Source organism: Chaetodon auriga, chromosome 8, assembly GCF_051107435.1.
Source record: "Chaetodon auriga isolate fChaAug3 chromosome 8, fChaAug3.hap1, whole genome shotgun sequence".
In the NCBI taxonomy this organism is placed as follows: domain Eukaryota; kingdom Metazoa; phylum Chordata; class Actinopteri; order Chaetodontiformes; family Chaetodontidae; genus Chaetodon; species Chaetodon auriga.
In genome coordinates, this window is record NC_135081.1 from 12,412,513 (window position 1) to 12,426,825 (window position 14,313).

At 41.9% G+C, this 14,313-nt stretch overlaps 1 protein-coding gene across 2 annotated transcripts in view; it reads right to left on the reverse strand.

The window, feature by feature from the left end:
- LOC143325029 (uncharacterized) overlaps positions 1-14,313 on the reverse strand; it is a 98,140-nt gene that overhangs the window by 66,820 nt on the left and 17,007 nt on the right. Inside the window, exon 3 of one of the 2 annotated variants that reach the window (XM_076737896.1) lies at positions 12,451-12,517. The exons of the other annotated variant lie outside the window; for it this stretch is intronic. The gene's annotated coding sequence lies outside the window, so the exon portion shown is untranslated. The remainder of the gene's footprint in view (positions 1-12,450; positions 12,518-14,313) is intronic. 2 annotated transcript variants of the gene reach the window in all.

A 14,313-nucleotide genomic window follows, 5' to 3' on the forward strand; every position in this document is an offset into this window, starting at 1 on the left:
AGGAGCTCAGCAAGACTGAAGCAGAAAACAGGAAGTGAGGAAGAAAGAGAGAGTAGGTAGATGGAAGGTCAGTAGGGCAGTATCAACATCAAGGCAATATCTGGCTGCACAATTCTCCTTCTCTTTCTCCATCGCATCTTTCTCACTCTCCACGGCTCTCTCGCTCCCCTCCCTCATCCTGTTACTCTCTATTACCTTGTCCTCTTCACTGGATCTTGCTCTCTTTCCCACTACTCCTGTTTCAAACACACACACAAGCAACCGAGTCAGTTCAATCACCAACTGAAAATGACCGCAGGCACTGAGAGAGAAGAGAAAGGCATTGTGCGAGTGTGCGTGTGTGTGTGTGTGTGTGTGTGTGTGCGTGCGTGTGTGTTTTGGGGGGGTAATGAGACAGAGAAAGACAGGCGGGGAGGGGGGTGGTGTGTGTGACAGACACAGAGGAGAGCCAATGAGAAAAGGAGACAGACAGAGAGGGGGGCTCTTCCATCCAATGAAAGTTGGGGTTAAAAAGTCGAAGGCATCATAAGCATCAAAGGCAGACCACGGAGGCCATTCTTTCTGCTGTCTATTCTGTCTTCTCTTTTCAAATACAAGGCTATAGTGTGAGACTGAAATATGGTTCCTTCCTGTACAGTAAAGATGCTTCCCTTGCATGCATTGAGCAATGGAGAACAATTCTAATGCCTCGAAAGGAAATCAGAATTTGAAAAAGCTTTTCTATTTTCATCCATGCAATTATGGGGCCTCAAATTGAAAATTCATGTACTGCAACCTCCTGGAGAACTACGAACCCCACGATGCAAATGTTCAGGAACAGGAAACAGCTTGTTGTGTGTACTTTGACTGACTGACGCAGGTTTAGAGATGTACAAACACACGGATACAACCACATTAGCCATGATTTCAAAACGAACGTGCCAACCCAAAAGTTACCACTCACGTGTTGCTTAGCAACCACCACCTGTTTAGCTACCATTCAAGGACATTGCTAAGAGGAAAAATAACATTTAAATCTTTAGCATTAAAAAAAGAATATGTCTCGCACACTTTTGGCCGTTGTTATTGCACCAATGTGTTACCAGAATTTCACCCGAGCAATGAGCAAGGTGGTGCTTCACATGTTTAGAGCTGCTGAGAGCTATTGTTATGGTCCAATAACCAATAAAATACATATCATTCAATTTACTATGCAGAAAAAAGTGACTGATTTTGGTGGACTATGAAATCTAAGAACACTTTACGCATGGCAGTACAGCTGAAAGTCGGAGAAAACAGTAAAAGATATGTAACCACAGCTTTAAAACATTACCACAGGGGAAAGACAGAGGAAAGAGTTTCCCATTTTACCTATCACTTCTCACCATATAACATCTGACAAAGCTGAACCGCCATAAAAAAAAAAAGAATCTGGAGGGAAATAAAAGATAAGTGTGCCGGAGCACCATGAAAATGAATACATCTCTCTCTGCACTGCTTCTCTGGGAAAGTGAGTCAGGGAAGGGAAGTGGCACATTTAGGAGTTATAAACAACTCACATAGAGATCACAGAGATTACGCAGAGAAAACCAGAACAGCAGAGGGAAGAAATCACAGAGCACAACTAGTCAAAAGAGGAGAAGGAGAGAAAAACAGCAAGATCCAGCTCTGAAAGAGACAAGTGGATAGAAGCAGAATATGACTACGAGCCAGGACGAGAGGATGACTCTGACACTGAGAGAAGAGATGCAACAGACACACTGAGAGAGGAGCATCAAAGTGAACTTTTGGAATATGTGCAAACAGAAAAACCGAAAGTCCCATCAAGTCCTGTTCATCACAGTATTTCAATCAGTTTACAAATCACAACTCTTTTAGTCAGATTCAGACACAACATTTTACTGTGCTGTCACATATGAGCATGTTGATTTTTTCCCTTTTGCTATGAAGCCACAAAGTATATTCCTGAAGGCACTTTGAGCAAAAAGCACATCAGCTGCACTCGGCTGTTGCTGCATCATCGTCTGACTCAGGATCTGCTGGTATCACAGGCTCAGAACACACAGCACATTGGATTTAACATCAGTGGAGATCTACAACATCATTGCTCAAGGTAACTACCCCATCCTTGTTTTAAGTCATTGCTACTGCTGTAAATATAGAGCATTGTTTCCTGTGAATATTTGGTCTGAGAGGGTCCTGTACTCACATGTTTAGAGCCAGAAAATCAAGCCTAAAAAGTTTGAGTAGGAGCAAAACTAATGCGATTTCTGCAGATTATGCCAACAGTGCCACAGATTAAAACTGTACCTTCCACTCTTAAGCGAATTCTACGACTAAATTCATTCCACAGCTTTTTTCAGTGCGAGGGTTTCCAGAAACACAAGGACACGGTCGTACTGTAACACTGTCACACATCCCAGCACACAAACACGGTCATTTCTGTCAATTAAAAAAAGCGCTTTCATTGTCACCCACAATAAGCGCCTCCCTTTGGAAAAAAAAAAAAGTAAAAATCAGAAGAAGAGAGGTGAGAGAGAATCTCCCTTGTGAGATTTGCAGACTGTTATTTTCACTGAGATTTGTTCTGTTGTGTTTCTCCAATAGGCTGTTGAGTGCTGTAGCAGGGGGATAGTCACGCTAGAGCTGCTTTGTATGAATAACATTTCATGTGCAATAATCTGTGTCTTTCTTGTCAAAAAAATTACACACACACACACACACACACACACACACACACACACACACACATATATACATACATACACACAGGCTCACAGATGAAGAATGGCCTCAACCATGGCCACAATCACATTCTCTCTCTATCTCTCTCTCTCTCTCTCTCTCTCTCTCTCTCTCACACACACACACACACACACACACACACACACAACCCTGAAGTTGGATACAGACTAGCAAGAGAGACAGAAACAAATTAAAGAACATGTGGGTTCACCATAGGAGCTGGTTGACCAAACCAAAACACATGCACAAAGTAATAATCTGTGGCATTTCCTATAAATAAATGTCTGGTTTCCGACTCTGTATTTGCATTTATTACTTCCTTTGTATTCTTTTGTGCACATGAGAGTTTTGTTCTGTCAGAAATTGTATCAAAGTGACATCCTCTGACACTCTAATTGAAATAAATTTGAGTTTTATAACTCTTGTCAGTTGATATTCCTCTTTCTGTCTCCCTGCACTCTTCTGTCCCTCTGTTTCTGTCATTCTGTCTGTGCTGTGAAATGAGTAGATGAACACTCATCCTTGAGTCTGTCAAAAAATCTATATTAAAAGGAAGAGCTTGTGACAGTTTGATATAAATAAATCTCAGTTTAGCAACTTTGCATTGCTGACAGATTACAGGTGATAATCACTCCACGTGTACATTTACTTATTGGGTGCTTTTCAAATTTGAGAGCTTCTTAAACTGAGACAGGTATATGATGAGAGAGGGAAAGCGTCGCAAAGGGAGCAGAAGATAGAAGTGAACTAAAGCAGAAAAAGAGAGACAGTAGGAAACAGTCAGAGAATAAGACAGCTCAACATACAGAAAGAGGAGAGAAAGGCGGCAGTGAGCTGGGAGGTGGAGTGGCGACGAGGCTGACAGTTGATGTGTTGGCAGAGTTGACAGAAAGCCATTTTTATTCAGTGTGCTTTACTGAAGTAATATGGCCAAACCAAAGGGTCTCACTGCAATTCTTTGTCAATGCAAAGTCCTTAATTATACTTTAAGACTCTATCACTCTTTCCAAGCTGTAAAAAGTTATTATGTCATATCAGATTTTAGTGTTTTTGGTCCAGTGACAAATGTTGACTAGCTGCTTTCCACTTACTAAATAATAAAAGATGTAAAAATGAAAATGAATTACCACTTTCTAGAACCCATTAAAAAACTTCCTCGCAGTTATTTCGCATTACCTCCTGTGCGTCTGCATGAACAATGAGATTTCTCACTTGCTCTTTAATGTATTTGCACATTTCGTCAACAACAGAACAAACCGGCTGTCAAAGTGTCACTTCCCTTTCTCGGGGGCTCGTAATACGCACAAAGGATCGGTTTTAGTGAGTAATAAATGAAGAATCATAACAGATGAATAGAAATAAAAGTCAGTGTAAAGCTTAAACTTAATTAAGAACGCTTAAGAGTTCCAATCTCTGCAAGAGACAGTTCAACTGGGGGTGTGCGTGTGCGTGTGTGTGTGTGTGTGTGTGTGTGTGTGTGTGTGTGTGTGTGCAGCAGTGATTTTCCTGTACTCCAATTAACCATCATAGCTGGAAAAAGGTAATTACAAAGCTAAGTGGGAGACTTGAAGTCATGCTGAGACACATAACTTAGATACACACATGTGTGCTAACAAACACCCATCCACTGCCTCGAACTCAAAATGATACATGAACACAAGGCCTTGTCAAACCGTCAACCTATATGAAGGAGGATCAAAATATACACACGCTGGGACGCCGTTTCTTGAATTATGCAAATAAATTCTGTATGGACAAGTACTGTAGGGTAGTCAGTTAATAGAGTTATACGATAATCATCACTGGCTGGCGTGATTAATAAGAAGAGAACAGAGGCCCTGAAAAGAATGAAAAAAGGCAACACAAACTGCCTGAGAGTGCAAAGGTGAAAGCAGTTAAAGACTGCTTCGACACATGCTAATCCACTGTAATCTCTGCATACGGGTAAAGGTATTCTGTTATTGGAACATTAAACGGATTGTGAAACACAGTCAAGTGATTGTTACTGTCTAACCAAGACTAGACACGCACATCCTGTTGGTCTGTCAATACAGATCATCGTCATAACATCAGCTGAGACATGCCTAGACCACAAGCAGCGAAGACACACGCGTGCAGTGATACCATCACTTTTGGGAAAGTGCTTCACACGTTGTCAGGCTCTACCTGATTAGCAGGTTGTCCGACCTCACAATCATGTCAGGTCATACAGATGTACTGTGACAAACTTGTGACACCATTTTTTCTAAATGTTAACACAAAATCCTAGTCAGGTATTTCCAGATGCGCAGGTATTCGTGTGCGCGCGTGTGTGTGTGTGTGTGTGTGTGTATGTATGTGCAGGCGTGAACTGAATACTGGAACAAGATCAAGTGACAAGACAAACTGCGTAACCTTAAAGCATGTCTTCATGTTCAGACTTGCCTGGAATGATGCAAAAATGGATAAACGTGCTAAGGAGCAGAATTAAAGGTTGGAAGGAAACAGTTGAGAAGTTCACTGTCTTAACTTTGTGTCAGTATAACATTATAATTCTCTGTAAAAAAAGAACCAAAAAAAAGCACTTCCCTCCCTCCTTCCTTCCTTCCTTCCCTCCCTCCCTCTCTTAGAAGTGATGTCAGTATTTGTAACTGTGGTACTGATGACCAATGAGGTGATGAGGCTGTCCAGAATGGTTCCCATGGGCCACATAAAGCCTTTCACCCACACATATGGAGCTATTTACATGGAACAGGTGGTGGGGCAGCGAAGACTGAAGAGTCTGACACGCACACTCACACACACACACACGTGCACACTGTCTCGTTATCTCTGCTCTCAGTTAATTTACGGTCTCAGATCAAACATTAGAAAATGATACGCCTGACACTCAACCACATATCATGGAAGGAAAGAATGAAATGGATGAAGACTGACTAACAGCTGTCTTGTAATTTACAGTCCTGTCATCACTGCAGATTATACAAAACAATAAGGCACGAGGACCTGTCTGACGACCAGATACTGCACGGTGTTACCACACAGCGCAGGTGCAGTCATGAAAGAAGGCGGAAGACAGAGTTTCTCACAGCTGTTGGTTTATGACTTATAATTATTGTTATAACCATAACTGTCATTCAACACCACATAGCCTCATTGGTGTGCATGTGCTCACCACACTGTCAGAGAGCTTCTCTGTTTTCTATTTGGTTTTATTGACTTGATTTGTTCATTTCCTGGCTCTCATTTGGTGAGTCATGATCCCGCTTTGTCCTGACACCCCTGAAAAGAAATGAGCAGGCAAAAAAAGGGTTCATGGATGGATGGATTGATGCACGGACAGATAAATGCATGGATGGGCATGTTCATCTTTGTCAGTTTTATCACATTTCGAGCACACGAATTCAAGCCTTTTCATTTTCTTCCTCTTTCTTTCTTTCTTTCTTGCCCTCTCTCTGCCCCTCTGTCTCTGTTTCATTTTAACACCTTTAAAATCAATACAAATCTAACCAAATGTAAAAACAACCATGCCATGAATGCATATTTCAACAATGTCATTTCCCTCTTATTTACGCCACTCCGAAGCTGCTGCCGCCACAGGAATGACAACCCTTGTTGGGATTCTGTCGCATCAAGCCAGCAGATTTGAATGCTAAACCCATTAGCCAAGCATCACTCACAGTCAGAGCTGGCGATGATAAATAACCCAACCAGAGAAATCTGATTAGGAGAAATGGAGGCAGGGGATCTGAGGGAATGAGTAACAGCAATGTCGCCGTTATCTGGCCTCAGTCAGATTGGAAATCACACACCGAGAAAACATGAAATGTTCATCTGCAATGGGTTGTGTCGGCTGTTTTCCTAAATCATGGGTTGGGACCCAAAATTGGGTCTTTGGTGGGTTGCAATTAAATGAAAGCTGAACTTTGCATGCATGTTGCTAAGTTCTGACATGCCAAAGTCACTGATCTGCACAACAAACTGCTGGTTAATAGGTATATTTTAACCTACAGGAAACTGGGAGTTTTTGGGTGGTGCTGTTGCCTTCAGGGTGAGGCTTTGCTTGAGTGAATCAGCCACATTCACCTGGCAGTCAACCATGTATAAGCCGATACTCAAATGCACTGTTTGTGCACTGCCTTTAACTCTGGGTCCATTTTCTGGTTTCATCTTGTTCTGGGTGCTAATCAATAAAACTGAAGGAAGGTGGTTGATTATTCATTACCTTTTGTTGATAGCTGCTTCATGGCAAAACCTGGGCTAAGCTTTGGGGGCAAGGGGGGCACAGGTATGTATTTTAGAGGGTTTAAAGTAGATTTCATAAGTTATTCCTTCATCACACATAGTCAACATGTTAAGACAAAATTTGGTGAACGCAAACAGTCCAGTGACAAAATGTACTGCAACACACATTTAAGAATTTCCTTAACCTTTAAGTTGTCTACTCATTCAGGTGTGAATAAGGCTGCAAGCTGCACTTCTGACTGATGCTTATATGACACAATTAGTTACTGTGTAACTGCCTGTGCTTTTTGTTGTACTTCCTCTGCTTTCATAGCAGACAGTCCTGCTTCACTGGATATACAAGGACTGACATGAGGTGTGCTGTGACTCCCAAACTGAACTGACAAACTGTCACCCGAGGTAACAGGTTACCCAAAAGAAAAAAAAGCTACACAAGTTTGAGGTTTTTTTCCCCTTTATGCATATCATATATATCTTAATACAATACTCACATGCAGATAAATACCACTATCATGCCTGTGTATTACGTATAGCGCCAGGAGGTGATTAATTAAGCATTAAGGAGGAAACAGCTAGCCTGACTTTGTCTAAGAGTAAAAAATAAACCTACCTACCCTACTAGCTACTCTACACCTCACTCATTTGATGTGATTATATTAATTTTTCTATGCAGAAAGATATGTAAAAAGGATAATTTTGTGGTTTCACAGGGAATACTGTATGTGCTGTAACTACTGTGTTTCTTTCTTGCAGCTTCGTTACCTTTTTGAACCTGGCAACCTCACACTGACAACAAAACTGCTGTCACTGTGACCACACGACATAAAGTAGTTACATCTAAAGCAAGTGCTGTCAATTTGTCTTTGGTCTGTTTTTAGTGCATTTCCAAGCGCTGTCACACTGAAAAGGTCAACGCGGACTCAGCATGTAACATCTCAATGAGGCAATCAATTCAAAGCTCCTAAACCTGGTCACTCAGGTCAGATATATACGTTTAATTAATTAATTAATAACCCTTAAGGTCAAACTGAATTCAGTTACATAATTTATCACTACATAGCAATTAAATCCATGGTCAAGGTGATTCTGTGCGCATGAAGTGCTAATCTTTTTAATATAACATCTGAATTCCAGGTAAAGATCTACATAATGAATGGCCACTGGCTCTAAATGCTGTTTTGTTTTTTCATTTAAAATCAAATGGCTGAGCAGGGGTATTTTAATCTAGCAGTGACTACACAGCAAAGAGCAAGGCTACACACCCTGGAACACAATACATTTGATTGTATATCATCATTAGCAAGACTTTTCCCCGCCAGGCCAGGACACACAAGCACACCACAACATCAAACCATCAGTCCTGGTTAATTATTAAGAGCAAATTCAATTTACCCTCACCAGTTCACTGACAAGCCCATATACCTTCTATAGCCAGCCACATATGGGTTGCATAAGCATTCCCTGTGACAAACAATTATACAAACACACACCCACATGCACACTTCACATCGATTGACCTTTCCTGCTGGGTGTTATTAATACATGCAGGTCGCATTAGGAAAGGTTAACGAGCAGTAAGGCCAGCACCACTCACGAGGAATACAAACAAGAAAAGTAGGAGCCTGACCCTACACAGGTGAGAGAGAGGGTCATGTGACTTTTAGTGCCTTTGAAAATGTTTCTATTCATGTAACTGCAATCGCTGCACAGTACACGCACTGAAAAGATTGACTCTGATGGCATTAATTAGCAACAACAAACGGGGTTAATGGTTTAGAGAAGACATGACCAGCATTTGTTGTAAGTTCAAACCATTAGCATGGGAAGGGGGGGGGTTGGCGGGGGGGCTGCATGATACATATGATACTGTTTATCCTGCTGTAATGCCGTTTGCACACAGTGCTGTTTATTATAAGCATTATGTGCACATTAGCTGGCCCTACATGTACATGTCCAGGACAGCCCTCTATGCTGAAAATGCTTTTCTGTGCACATGGTTAAAACACACAAGGTCCATTTTACTACCACATCTCATGATGTTCATCCAGCGAGTGGAGCTGGACCTGGAGCTGTTTGACCTCATCAGCTTCATTGAGTTTTGTAAATATGTGCTTATTCAGTTCAGGAGCAACAACAGACTGGGAAAGTAGTGGAATGCTCCAAAACACCTGTTTGGAACATTCCACAGGTAAACAGGTTCATTGGTAACAGGTGATAGTATCATGGTTGGGTCTGAAAGGGGCATCCTGGAAAGGCTCAGTCGATCACGGAGCGAGGTTCACCACTTTGTGAACACATGATTGTATAAAGGATATTACTACATGGGCTCAGGGACACTTTGTAAAACTGCTGCTGGTAAACAGTTTGTTTGTGATTGAGTTCATTCTGTTTTTGTTTACATTTCACACAGCATCACAACTTTTTTTTAGTCATGGAGTTAAACGTTGCATGCTAAAATCTATGTTTACGTTTCTATAACGAGTGCCTCCTTCTGGCCATGCCAATACTGGCCGTCTCTCGGTAATGACTCTCAGAAGCATATGTGGAAGTAGCGTGATGTTGTTGAAGAGGAACTTAACACCAGGCTCTCTCTGGCTGAACGTTTCAAGCCTGTTTCCTCCCTGACCACACCCTGCATCACTGATGGCTGTGGTTGGGTGTGGTCATACATGTGCTGTCATATCATGGGGGCATGGAGTGAAACAAGTCAGGAAAAACAAGATTTTCAGGGGTTTTTAAATGACTCTTTTAACCCTTTGATGTGGATGGCTCAGCATACAGACTTTTGTCCAACTTTTGTTTCTTTCCATAAACTTAACCAAGTACAGTTTTAGTTAACCGAAAATTAACCATATGTGGAAAAACACTCAGGAATTGGTTGTTTGTGTTGTTTGAAAGGTTATTTTATCATTTAGGTATGGGGACGCAAAGCCAAAGTTTGACATTGTAGGCCCCCCTTAGAAAGAAGATAAGGCGATAAAAATCACAATAATGTTAGAAACCCAACAGGTGCTTTAATGTCAAAGAGATGTCCAGCACAGAACTTGCACGCATATCTAACAGCTACAGCCTGCGTCATCGAGGAAAGTACAGCACAGAGAAAAACCATGTGTGGTTGCACAGAAAACACACAACATACATCACAAGTGATCTGAGGCTGCTCTCTTTCTTTATTGCACGTCCAGAAAAATGTCCAAACACTAACTACATATACATCCCAAATGACCTGAAACATTTCTCCTCTTCCTTCCCACACCATAGAGCTTCCACGCACGGCTCAAAGCTTTTAATAGTGTTGGAACTACTTAAAAACATGTGGTCACAAAAATAAATGTAAGTCACAAATGACTTGGAACATCTCTCCCCCTTTTCTAACTGGGTCAGTGTGATGATGGTGTCAGTGTCTGGACTCAGTAGCAGCATGTTTGCATCAGTCATCCCAACTAGACCGTGAAGAGAAGGATTTCCCTGCTCAGCTGTGCCAGTGAGTCAGTGAAATATACCCTCATAAAACCCTGGACTGAAAAGAGGCCTGGGGAAAACTTGGATCCATTTAATGGCCTGAACTTCAGGCTCTTTGCTTTTGGCAATGCAGATACATTGTAAGTGGAAAGCAGCATCCCAGAGGATGAATACTCCACATAATGATGCTTCCTATAAGACATCATTCTTATGGTACTTTGTAGATGTGTTTTTTGAGAGATGGATGTAGATGTTAAGCCTCTGCTGTGGTTAAAGATCACAGCGGTCATATAGCCAAATCTTTTAAAAATCTGACAACTCATAACACTTGCAGCCTCATCAAATTACTGCACTCCTGCTTCTCAATTAAAGAAAAACATTAAACACAGACCACATACGAGGTTTCTACCTTACATTTACAATTTTTGCTTTCATTTAATTTTTTGGCTCAGAATCATAAGAGCAAGGTTGCTCTCCTCAAATGCATTAGAAAATGTTCACAGCATGAAATGAAGAGTGGCAGGAAGAGCATTCAGCGCGGTGAGCTGCATCAACACTTGTGATGGTATGCACTTAATTCTGCTGAGACACCCTCTGGTGTGCTTTAAGGTTGGAGAAAACTCAGCGGTGCAGCCAAAGCCATGCAACCAAATTCAACCTCTAATTAGGCCTGCTCATCCAAATTTAGAAAGCAGTGGTGAAAAAAAAAATAAAAATCCATGATATAAGCAGCCTCAGGACATCCTTGAAAATTTGGCTGCGATGGCAACTTTGGAGCTTAATTAATTGAACGGTCAGGTTTTTTTCAGGTCATATCAAAGTAGCTTGGGATTGTATTCCAAAATTGGGATGAGGCTGAAAGGCTGTTCATTAAAGTCACAGTGAGACCTGAGCATAACTGGTGTGCTGCATATCCAGTTACAGGCAGCCATCTTGGCTCCTTGTCTCTCATCTCTGATTGTAAAGTCATGCTGAAGAAAACACATGTGTTCCTTCTTGTAGTTTGCTTGATGGAAAAATTTGACAAAACATAGTGTAATTCTGGAAAGTGTACAGTAGGACAAGGACTGACAAGAAAAGAAAACACGAGATAAGGGATGGGTGCAAACATTAAGGCAGAGATAAAAGTCACTCTGACTCATCACCTCAGTGACACTCCCTTCCGACCCCCTCCTCTCTCTCTCTCTCTCTCTCTGTCTGTCTGAAGTCTTTGATTATAACTTCCCCAAGTTTGAAATTGATGTGTTTTCTATCTTTTTTTCCTTGGACTTGGGTCAGCTGAGAGTCAGCCAACTGGGCCTTGATCCGAAGCTCACTCTCAGGTAAACTTTCAACTAGAAAAGACCCCTGTTGCTGCTTTCAACTCCATCTCCCTGTTCTCCTCTTCTCCTCCTCCTCACTGCTGCTAAGTGCTTTGTTGATAAACCTACTTTAGAGTTCACTGGTCTGTCAGAAGATTTTGCTCACCTCCTCACGCTATTTGAGTAATGGGGATAAGTGTTGTGGTGTGATGAATTTGTGTGTTTGTGTGTGTGTATATACAAAGATGTCCGTGTACCTCTGTACCTGGCAGATGAGTTTAAATGGCAAACTGATATCAGATCTCAATGCAAACTCTCTCTACAGCCGTTCTGATGTGGACATGAAGTGGTTGTGATCAGCAGGGTGCAACACACCCACGCTAAGATGCATGAACACGCACACAGACAGTAGCGATAGCACACAAATGCAAGAATGCCACACCTATTCTGTCATTATCAGAGCAGGCAGTCACTTGAATCCTCAGATTCAACTTGGTCCTCAGAACAAATTGAGAAACACACAATGGTAACCGCAGTGGTCTCACTCACTCACTCACACACACACAGATGCAGACGCAGACACACAAACACATTTGATCAGTGGTACCACTCGCTGTGCAAAAAGAACAGTTCTTCTGCCAAGGCAACATGCTGTTGGCGAACGCTGTGAGAGGCTGCCGTAGAGTCTTCTGCTCACTTAGCACTTCACACACAGTCTGTCATACTCTGTGTTACTCACTCAGCAAAAGCATGAAGTGTGCGCAAGTGTTTGGTGTGACGGTCCAAAAAACACAGTCCTGGATAACCTGGAAACAAAGTAAAAGAAACAGAAGAATTGATTCGAAGTTTTGAGGCTTCGTTGGTTTTTGAATGAGTTCAGAGTGAATCAGCAGGATAGAGGATCACCTCAATAAGTGATGAATGACCCCCTACAGGTAACACGACATTTAAGATGGACCTATTTCATTCTGGCTTGCCAATTGGATGAAATGTTGTATACTGTTAACCACAAGGGGGCCACTAATACAGTGTGAACGCCCACACTTAACATATCTGTAGCACACAGTTAGCATAGTGTTTAAATTTAAAAAAAAAATAAGCTATGTGCAAATGGAAAAAACACACAGGCTGCAAATGCACACTCACATATGCTCAGACATCCTTCACTTGCTTTCCCCCCTGCTTCCATGTTGATTGTGCTGACACAAATACACCCCTCACCCACCGTTACCCTCACATATGCACACACATCAAACATCACTTCTCCTGGCATGCACACAAAGAGACACAAATACACCCCTCTCTCTCTCTCTCTCTCTTTCTGTCAGCCACCTTCCATATGAGAGAAACACCTGATGTTGGCTAACTAGAGCCAACTACTGAGAGGTGTTAGTTTGGTGCCCACAGTACAAGTGACATCATGCACTGTGTGTGTGTGTGTGTGTGTGTGTGCGTGCGTGTGTGTGTGCATGCGTGTGTGTGGACATGAAAGTCACAGAATCTGAGTGAAAGAGTTAGTGTATTTTTGTACAATATGGGTTGCACTTACTAAGGCTAATCTTTAACTTTGGTCCAATTATTTTGCCTATCTCTCTCTCTCTCCAACACACACACACACACACACACACACACACACACACACACACACACACACACACACACACACACACACACACAGGCTGTTGAAGCCCCTTCTCATTTCTGAGCATGTAGGAGTGCCAACAGTCAAGGGCAAAACACATACATGCACACGCACGCACGCACGCACGCACGCAAGCACACACACACACAAATACACAAACACACAAACACACGCACACACTGCGTGACATGGGCTTCACTGCAGGCATTGTGATAGCACCTCACACTGTTAAGCACTGCACTGCCAAAGCCTCTCTCAGGTGTCTCTCTCTGGCTTAAGGTGGGTGGTGACAGCATGTGTTTGTGTGTGCAGTCACTATTAACATGGTGTTAATGCTTTTACACCATTCATTTCTTTAATCAGATCATAATTCACAAACAAGCACCCTGTCCATGAATGAACACAGTGAGGATTAAAGGACATTGTAATGTAGATATCCAAGCCTTTGTGTTACATCTGTTTAAATTATAATGATGGAAGTTTAGATTAAGCACTGGCGAAGGTCAGACTGTGTTGTCATTAGTTTGGTTTATTATGCACGTAACAGCTATTGTAGTAATTTGAAATATGATGGCTGGAATGCTGCTCTCAATTGTTGCCGTTTATATATGTTACACATCTAAAATAATTTTCAACAAATACAATAAATGTGACAGAAAACACAAATCCCCCGACGGCAGCTTAGTCTGGAGATTAAGTGCTTATGAGCTTTCATGGAAATTTGTGTGCTGAAAAGTCCATATATTTCACCAAAATAGTGGCTGCTGTAAGTATCAGGCATCACTCTCATCAATCTGTTGTCCTGTTCTCCTCTGAGTGACCAATGAATCTGATTACGACGCAAACAGACACACACAGCAACTGACTTGAAACAATTAAGACTGAGTCCTCCCATCTTCTGTCCCCAGCACAGTGGCAGTCAGGGTTACACACACACACACACACACACACACACACACA